At 31.7% G+C, this 10597-nt stretch overlaps 1 protein-coding gene across 3 annotated transcripts in view; it reads right to left on the bottom strand.

Moving 5' to 3' along the window:
- LOC106461082 overlaps positions 1 to 10597 on the bottom strand; it is a 55420-nt gene that overhangs the window by 33004 nt on the left and 11819 nt on the right. The window contains exon 2 of one of the 3 annotated variants that reach the window (XM_022387933.1): positions 891 to 1015. The exons of the other annotated variants lie outside the window; for them this stretch is intronic. The gene's annotated coding sequence lies outside the window, so the exon portion shown is untranslated. The remainder of the gene's footprint in view (positions 1 to 890; positions 1016 to 10597) is intronic. 3 annotated transcript variants of the gene reach the window in all.

Here is a 10597-nt window from a genome sequence, read left to right as displayed (position 1 = left end):
AACATTTGATAACTATCTGGACATTATAAAGATTTTGCATGTGAAATCTGAAAATTTTCTGATGCACAAAAGTAATTTTAATCTTAAGTAAAAATTACTTTGCATGTTGGATAGGCCAAATGATCTTGCTATTTTAAAGACATAAATGCAACAAAAGTAATATTCTTTTTTGGTTAATGTCATAATAAAGTTATCAAACATTACATATATTTAACTAATTAAAGAAAACCAGTAGAATATCATGCATTCAGTCAAAAATCTATCAATTAATGCATTATTTTATAAACATTCTATAAATATTTTATAAATATTCTATAGATACAGGCATGATGTTTAATGTTTTACATAATAAGATATTTATGTTTATCTAGCAAATGTGCAGAGCTAGTAAATCAGTGCTTCATCTATAACACTTACTTAGTTCTTTTCCATAAGGTAAATCACTGATAAGTGTGATTATATGCTTGTTTCTTCCAAGATGTTTTAGTCATATTAAATCCAGTATAAGTCATTAATCACAGATTTTACACACCTACTGATATATCTTTGGTATTTCCAATAACTAAGTAATTAAAGTTCATCGTGTTTATTTTCTCAAACGCTACTTTCCTTGGAACTAGATGTACAAACATGCTGATACAAAAAATCTAATCTCTCATAGATAATTAACCAATTATTATTTGTAAATAATTACCTCTTTCCCCCAAATAAATTACAAGCTTTTGAATTTTACGCTAGTTTTAAGAGACTTAAATAATAAAAATATTAAACTTTGGTATAAAAATTTAAGCAAACGCCTCAATGGACAGAGTAAGATAATACTTTAAATTTCCTATGACGTATTTTGTTAACACCTCATTTTCGAACAAACTTAAGTTTAAAATACTCACCACTAACAGTAAATGTCTATCTGCTTTCTTGTGGTAAATTAATTCCATTTATACCAACTATAATAGAGGACCTCTGGATAGAAGTGGAAGTGGACAAACAAGTCAAACTCTCCTCATCCTAAAAACTGCAAAGACAAAATCAACCAAAAGAGAAACTGAATATGATCCTGGAATGAAGCAGGAGTGCCAGATATAAAAAATAAGAATAAAGTTAAAAGTGTACCCTAAAAAAGCTTCATTTAAAAGTGGAGTAAAAGCCTTCAATAAAGCAAGCTGATAAGTAGACTCAATCAAGTATGAAATATCTAGAAAAAAAAAGAAGGCATTTACAGTTATTTGTAATCCACCTACTACAAGGCCTGAGTTATAACATACTGGTAACAAGTAAATAAACCTAAGAAAGGTGACACTCCAGAAAGCAATCGGTCAAAGACAAAAAAAAAATGTCTGATAATATTTCACATTGAGCTGTCCCACCATGAGTTTGTGTATGAAACATGTGTAACATATTCCTACCATATTTTAATATACACCTTCGCAGATCGAAATTTTGCTTAATACCAGTTTATTAGCCACTGTAGGGAAAAATATAACAATAAAAATTAACAAGTGAAAATAAATTTTCTTGGGGGAAAGAAATATTCTTTTAAAAAGGGTTTCCAAATACCAGAAGTGTTTAACAGCAGAAGAGAGAACCAAAATAAACATTCTCAGAAAGGTAGGGAAAAAGGATGAAATCTTGTCCAAAGGCACTCCTGAGGAAAATGAACAAATGAAAACTAAGTTATACATGAGCTAAAATTATGGAACAATTAACATGACTAAAAAATTGACTATGTGGTGTACAAAAAATTAACACATGATAATGTAACAAAACTTATTATTCACACAACTATTTCTGACTGCCACCAAACAAAAGAGACCAAGACAGGAACAGCTGAGTCAGAATCAACAGGACCCATAAGACTTAGTAGCCATGATAAAATTGCATTAATAAATCAGCAATGAAAACATTATGAATCATTACTTTCCATTAATTCAAGGTTGTTCATCATAAAAGATTAGTCAATAACCAGATTCCACTACTTGTTAAGCTCTAATTCTGTTAAGTACTTGAAATATGTTGGGACTGGTTATTTTTAATATCTGTACAATATTAATATACATATGCAGTGAAACCTTGTTAATCTGAAAGAATTTGTAATGAACCAATTTGTATGAATTACTGAGACATCTGGATAGTCAAATCAATCATTTTGAATACAATGGACACTATTAATAGTATGAATTATCAATCAATAAATGTAAGGATGCAAACTAGTAAAGGTAGGTAAGTAACTGGTACACAAAAAGCAGCTCAAAATACAATAAGCTTATCAGTCTATTATTTCAAACATCTTCAATAATTATACAATCTTCTTAATCAAAGTGGCATTTCATCTTCTTCGCATAAAACATCAATGTTTTAAAACCAAAACCTTACATAAAGAATACAAAATACACAGTATTGGTCAAAATTACAAGTCAATTTCTAAAAAGAAGAATGCAATCAAAGTGTGCTTTTGAATTGAATTCTTCTTCTGAAGCTTCTCAGTAGCTAAGCAAATAACACATTACATCATAATCTTCACAAAATCAATGCTTATTTTTTCTAATCATGTGAAGATGCCTTTAAGGCTAGATTATGCTTTATTCAGACTTTTTGACTTGACTGGTGCATCACTTTTGATGTCAGAATTCACTGTCTTCACACACTCTTGAACAGATACGTTGGAAATTGTGTCTTCCTCTAAACTCTTGACCAGTTGATTCTGTTGAGTCGATGATGAGTAACTAATCAGCTAACATAGCATCATAACTACCTGCAGCAATTATGTTTTGGTCAGAACTTACTGCTTCACCTTCCAACTTCGTCTTCTTTATTAAAAACATCCTTTGACACTTTGCAGCCATCCTCTGGAGGATTCAAACTTTGTTACACCAATCTACTGTCCAAGTTGACTTGCTTTCTCAATAAGCATTTCGTCATTAACATCACATGCCCAAAGATACAGAGCTTACTACATGTTTGCATGCTTTGAATATCTTGTCCTTGTTTGTTGACCTGAATCTTCTGGAATATTTAGCCACTTTTATTTGTAGCAGGGAAGGTCAGATATTATTGATTTTCTCATGAGAACATTCCTTACTATACTAAAATGTCTACTGATGGTGTTAAGGTTTGTACTAGAATTTGCTTTCTTGTATAAACAAATAATATGTTTTGATGATACTGATATTTCAATGTGTCTTTATTTTTGGTGCACAATGACTTGACATGAATGTAGCATAAATCACTCTGATGAACTTTGAATATTTATTATAGTTTATATGTACATCCTTACTATGAAGTAATTCTCAGAAAAAATGTAAGATAATACCCACTAGTTAGTGCAAATGTTCTGTGATCAGTAACTATTACCTTGTTTCATATTCTGATTGATCCTACTTGATTCCCATGGAGTCATTTACAGATTACTGAATAATGTATGTACAGAAAATGCATGTTTGTTATAACAAATAGCAGTTCAGATTTGGAATGTGAATATATGGATTATTGATTAAATTTCCTGTTGTGAAGATCTGTATATATGTAATATCATCCAGACTAATGAGAGCTCAGTGTATGTATGTATATAATTTATATATCAACATATACAGACCAATTATAATACACTGTTATTCTACATAACAATTCAAAAATAAATCACAATACACTCACATCACACACAACTGGTAGCCTATATCAATTTTAACTTGTTCAAGTTAACTCACAAGTTAGTACTCATCGATTGATACCTACACAATGAACGAGTAAAATATTTACCAGAAAACACAGGTAAAATACAGCCCATAGATATGGGAGTAATTTAAAATTCTATGGAATACTGTTGCAGACATTTACTTTGTCGACTGGTTGATTACCTTCAACATCACGATATTGGGAATTTCTATGATAAACATGAAGGATGCTGTAGATTACCTACATGGAGGATGGAAGGTGGTTACACCCTCTATAATCATATAATGTTATAGAGCATCATGATTTAAAATTAAGAAGCCCTGATAATGTTCTAGACAATAGGTGCCTTTGTAATTCAAACAATTCTGCTAACAACAATCTGATTCCAACTGATGAATGGATTGAAGTGGTTAGTCTCTTATAATTGCTTGTTAACCTCAATTTGAATGACTAATCAAATTGATCATTTTTTGTCAAGTGAAACCACAAAAGAGGTATGATAATTGATGAATTTTAGGAGAAATGAAAGTTTCCACATAAACTGAAACTGTCATCAAAATGTATGCTGTACAAAATTACATTTTGAGCCTTGATAACATCAATCATGTGCTTTTCATGTAATTGCTACACCTTGGATAGCAGCATGCAAATTTATTAGAACTCCCTTTTGCTAACATAGTTTGGATTTGATGTAGCTATGAAATAAATCCACTGTAGTTTGAAATGTTGGAAAAATCATCAGAATAAAGAAATTATTGATTTTCTTAGTTTATACAAAACTTTAATATGCTACACAATTAATTTAAAATTTTATGAGAAAAACAACACAAAGCCCCAAATGATAAAGCCCAGCAGATTTTTTACAAATTGTTCAAGATGTCTAATCTAAATACTTGGAGTGAAACAATTAACTCGTGTTGTATGTCATAGTATTTTTCTATGGTACGATTCACAATTCAATAGCACAATATATCAATTCGATAGAAAAGTAATATATATATATATATAAAATTACTGTTTTTAGCTTCAAAAACATGTTCACAGCAGACCAAAACCTAAATCCATGTTGTTTTCCATGATTTCTTGCACTATTCTGAATACCTTTGTTGTCTCACTTTCAAATGAGAATCATAACAATGGTCAACCATGCAGATAAAACTACTGCAAAATGGACCAAGAAAATTGAACTGGAAAATGCTCCAGGTAACTTTCAGTCAGCAATGTAGAAGCAGCTTGTTTTTAATGAGAAACACGATGCTCAAGGTAAGAGCATAGGGTAAGGGTAATATCAACGTATGAAATATGGACCTGAGAAAGTTGAATAGAAGTTAGAGGATCTTATCCTAAAGCCTGAAGAAGAGACTCCACAGTTTGGGTCTCCAAGAAAGGGAATACAGCCCAATGTTAAGCCAAGGCATATATAGCAACCAGGAAAAAGGATGAGACAGGCATCACTAGAAAATAACAGGAGCAAGAGAAAGGTAACATATCTAAGAAAATATGTTGAAGAATTATGAAAAGAGCCTAGGTAGATCCACAAAAAATTGGTAGAAGATATGGTAAAGATAGGACATGGGAAAAGACTGGCCAAACCCCCTTGATAACAAACAGGATTATACGAAGAAATATATTAGGTTAAGAAGAAGGTCTAGGCTGCATGAAATACTGCAATTCCCATTGCACAATTGCTGTCAACAAAAAAAGAGGAATCTGATGCCATTTTAGTTGTTTGTCTATCATGAACATCTTGTTGTCCTACATCAGACACAGTGGATATTACTGTCACTTGTGACTTCATAATGTAGAAATTAAAGGCCACAAAATCTGCAGGTGTAGTAATGTTTAAAAACTAAAATCCAAATTTAATATTTCCACAACATTTGACATTTTTGTAGATACTTTCACAACAAATGCCAGTATCACAAAATCTCACAAGAAAAAAAAAACATCTTTGATGACTGAACAATTAGTATAGAGGAAATCAGCTGCACTAGAAGAATGTGTTGTACTCCTGTTTGTGGGGAGTTGTCACATGCTCATTTGCTTACAACAATGCAGCAATAGCATAGAAACGTGTTTGTATATGGAAAACAGCAGTGAATCGAGAAGGCTATATGTTAGTAGAGGTTATGTATCAGAAGTTATTATCAATAAGAAACCTGTAGGTGAACCTTAATCTAATCAGCCTGCTCTTTGTCACCTACCAGTAACTCAGTCTAATGACAATGCTACCCCTGGTTCCACAACTACAGATGACACTACTAATAAGAAAATTGTAATAGAAGATATATTTGTTAATGTGTTTGTCATAAATACTGAAAAACCAAAACTTTCATACGAGGACAGAACAGCAGCATTACTCTTTCAAAGCAAAACCAAGAGTTAATTTAACCTCTAACCACCTTGAATGGTGTTATCATAATGAAAATAAATATCCTTCTCAGTAAAAGCTGCTAATTATTATTAAATTGGTCTTCCTGGAACAAGTGTACCTAGTGAACATGTCTCTCCACAGCTGGAGACATTGTCACAGCCCACAGATCAGCTCTGACATCAGAGCATGTTGACATGCTTATCATTCTTAACTCTTGCTATTTGGGGTCGATTAATGTGACCGCCCACATAATCACAAAGTGACCATTAGTTTCCGTATATAATTTTGAATATGTTTGTTTTGCATACCTTTTTGAAATTTGTAAAACTTTCTGCAAACATTACAAGTCTTTTGTACACAAAAAATCATACTTTTTTAATTAAGTATTTTTTACTAAAGATTTGTCCATGAATATATGGAGTCAGAATGTTGACTGCTCTAGTTGCAAAGTGATTTTTGTGTTAATATTAAAAATACTTATCTTCATCTGAAAATATTTAAATTTCATTTGTATAACCTCTAAAATCTCAACAAAATTTTGTACTTTATTTTCTCAACCCTAACTTAACAGACTTGGTCAATTTCATCAACCTTATAACCACCATAAAAAACAAAAAATATATATATATATGTATATATATGTTACTCTTTTTTTCCTTCTAGAATGACTACAGATTGTAACAGGATACTATAATTGTTTATCATAAATAGCTTAAAGCTCATAACAGTCTACATCTGTTGATACTTAATTTTATTGTTTCATTGTCCTTTGAGCCATGTTTTTAATAATCCTACCACACAAGTTGTAAATCACTCCACAAACATGTAGTTTAAGTTACCATACTGAATGATATAACTCATGAGGTGCACATGAGCATACATTGTGAACACATTTTCTTATTATTATTCATTATCTTACCTGATCTAACTTATCTAACTAATAAATTTCTATTTCTTACATTTTAGTTACTTTTATAACAATAAATAAATAATATACATGAAAAAAAAAAGACAAGAAATATAGCAAATTGTGGAGATAAGATACCAAGTAGGCCACTAGGATTAAATGCCAGGCTTAGGGATGACCAAGTAGGCTGGTTGGATTTGTGGGATGATTTTAGTGGGAAAGTTAATCTTTTTGAAATGGATGGCTTACACTTAATCAAGGCAGGGGCTATTAACTCAGCTGTAGTGGTAGATTTAAATTAGGGCTAGACAGAGGTGAGGGCTACAATAGTAGACTATAATTATGGAAATATAATTGACAAGAAAACATGTACAACAGGCATAAAACATGAACATAACTTAAAATCTATGATTGTCACTATTGTAACGCTAGGAGTGTTAGAAATAAAACTGATCAGTTCAAAGCAGTTGTGGAAACTGATGATTTTGATATTATGGGTATCACTGAGACTTGGTTGGATTTGAGCAATTTTGATGAGAGAAATTTTTTTGAAATACCAGGCTACATATTATTTACTAGAAATATAGTATTGAAAAAAGAGGGCGGAGTAGCTTTATATGTAAGTTGAGTTAGAGCATATTAAAGAAAATAGCACTGGAGTAGAGTCAGTTTGGGTTAGTGTTAGTGGATATAAAGGTAAAAGTCTTGTAATTAGGATTTGTCATAGACCACCAGGTCAGAATGTGGAAGTTAATGAGATACTGTACAATGAGATCAGATTGGTGGCTGAAAAAGGTGTTGTTATGGAAGATTTTAATTTCAGGGGATTTACTGGGAAAATTTCGAGTGACAGTGAAAGGGATAGGTTTTGGAAACTGTTCAGAATATCTTTATACACCAACTAGTGATGGAATCTACAAGAGAGGAAGCTATATTAGATTTTAATTTTAACATCCAATATGACTATGATATACAGAGTTGTGGTTGGTGAGCATTTAAGTACAAGCAACCACTGCACTATTAGGTGTGGAATTTTACTATATGTAGAATTGAAGAAAAATAGTACCGTGATCTCTAATTTCAGGAAAGCTATTTTGATAGAATGAGACATGATTTGGCTTCTTTAGACTGAACTAAATAGTTGGGAAGGGATCTTGAACATATGTGGGAAGCATTTAGGGAAAAATTCATATGCATACAGAACATACATATTCTTTACAGAAAAAAAAAGGTAATGGAGTTGAGTAGTGCAAGAGTATTAGAATATTGGAAGATGGCTAATGTTAGTCCAATATTTAAAGAAGGTGATAAACATTGTCCAGGCAATTATAAGCCAGTTAGTCATACATCAGTAGTTGGAAAGGTTTTGGAGAGTGTGATTAAAAATGCATTGCAGAGACACTTACAGCAGTTTGATAGTGTGTCAAAGAGCTCATGGTTTCACTAAGGGAAAATCTTGTTTAACAAATCTTCTGACATTCTTTGAGGATGTTACTGCAAGAGTTGATGAAGGAAATACTATGGATTTGGTTTACCTTGATTTTCAGGAAGCATTTGAAAAGGTGACAAACAATTGGTTACAAAAATGAAATATGTGTATGTGTGGGAAATGTTTTTAAATTGGATAGAAAATTGGCTGGAGAGTAGAAAGCAGATAGTAATAAATGGAGTTAGATCTGACTGGATCACAGTTACAAGCAGTGTGCCTCAGGGCTCTGTGCTGGGTCCTCTGCTGTTTGTGATTTATATTAATGATACTGACTCTGGAATGACTAACAAAATATTGAAGTTTGCAGATGACATTAAGATTCTTTAGGTGGCAAAAATGCTGCAGACTTACAGGAAGACTTAGATCATTTGATGCATTGGGCTAACACATGGTAGATGATGTTTAACTACCCAAAATGTAAGGTGATGCATGTAGGTTTTCACAATTCAAATTATTGTTGTGATTTAAATGGGAATACATTAAATATTTTGATTTAAGAAAAAGATCTTAGTGTTGTGATTGAAAAATCACTTCAGTCATCTAAATAGTGTATTGTAGCTAGCAATAGAGCTAATAGGATTTTGGGTAGTATTTACATATTGAATACAAGACAAGGGATATTATTGTTTCACTGTATATATCACTTGTAAGGCCTCATTTATAGTACTGTGTAAAGTTTTGGGCTCCCTTCCTCAAGAAGGACACTGAACTGTTAGAGAAGGTTCAGAGAAGAGCCACTAGGAGAATATCTGGGATGGTGGGATTGTCCTATGAGGAGAGACTAAAATCTCTAAACCTGTTTTCTCTGGAGAGGAAAAGGGACAGAGAGGATTTGATTGAGGTGTTTAAGATTATTAAGGGTATTGATAATATAGATTTATCAAACTTTTTTGTGCTTATCAGTGACAACAATAGACCAAAAGGTCACAACTTCAAATTTTGGCAGTGTAGGAGTCATCTGTAGTTTATACAGTATTACTTTTCAAACAGAATGGTTGGCTTTGGAATGAGCTGCCTTCAAGAGTGGTGGAGGCAGAAAATTTAACTGAGTTCAATAAAAGATTGGATGAATATACGAGTCGGAAGGGACATCCTTCATGGGTTAATAAGCTCCTTTTTGTCCCTTTAAAACTTTATTAATTTATATTCACCTTTGACCTCTTGTGTATTTGTTAATGGTTGCCAATGAAATTTAAGCCTACTTTTATTTTTTTATGCTATTGGTACTAGTACACTAAATAATTATTTACTTAAAAAAAAGTACATAAAATACAGAATAATAACACATACAATGCAAACAATGTCACATAATTATCGTAATTTATCTTGCTTTCAAATTTCCTAAATTTCTCAATCTGAACACAACAAGAGAAACTTTCAAACTGAAGATTAAATAATAGAGTATACAATATCAGAGAGAACCAATGGCAATTAGTGAAAGAAAGAACATGACAGGTGGATATGGCAAGTGGGTCTGATTTTCTAGTTTATGACTCTGTAAACAAATAAGATTGATAAAGTATAAAATTTATACTTTGCCTTAGTAATATCTATATTATGATACATAATTTGTTAAATTCTGTACTTCTTGGATGGGAGGTAAATAAATTAGAAAAATCAAGAGAGCAAATGAAAATTCTCATAGTAGGTGAGATTGAGGATTTTGTTAATATTCTCTTATAAAATTAAGAACTTAAAACTTGTGTAATATTAAAACTTAAATTAGTAACTACATTTTGATGCCAAGTTTATTCATATAAATTGATAAAAAAGCAGTTTAATTTTACACTCAGTTGAAGTCATTGGTTAAAGGTTTTCTATTAGAATAAATATTACAAACTAACCAAGGAACTTTATGGCATTGTTACAATCTGACATGAGTGAAATGTCAGCTGCAATGATTGGCTCATGTAAGTTATGCTTTTACTACCAGGAATTAAAGCTCCAAAAATACCAATACTATGAACAACAAGATTTTAGATAAACCTGATTAACCCTATCGCAAGGTGCTTGTGTATTTTACATGATCTTCTAACCATCACTAACCATCGTAGTATACATATTATGACTCTAAAAGTATTTAACTCTTTCAATCTGGACTCGGTCCCTGGGACCAACCTCGTAACTATTTTGTACTTGTTATAGTTTTCATGCT

Source organism: Limulus polyphemus, unplaced genomic scaffold (assembly GCF_000517525.1).
Source record: "Limulus polyphemus unplaced genomic scaffold, Limulus_polyphemus-2.1.2 Scaffold893, whole genome shotgun sequence".
NCBI lineage: Eukaryota > Metazoa > Arthropoda > Merostomata > Xiphosura > Limulidae > Limulus > Limulus polyphemus.
The sequence above is the reverse complement of the archived record's forward strand: the minus strand, read 5'-3'. Positions and strand labels throughout refer to the sequence as shown.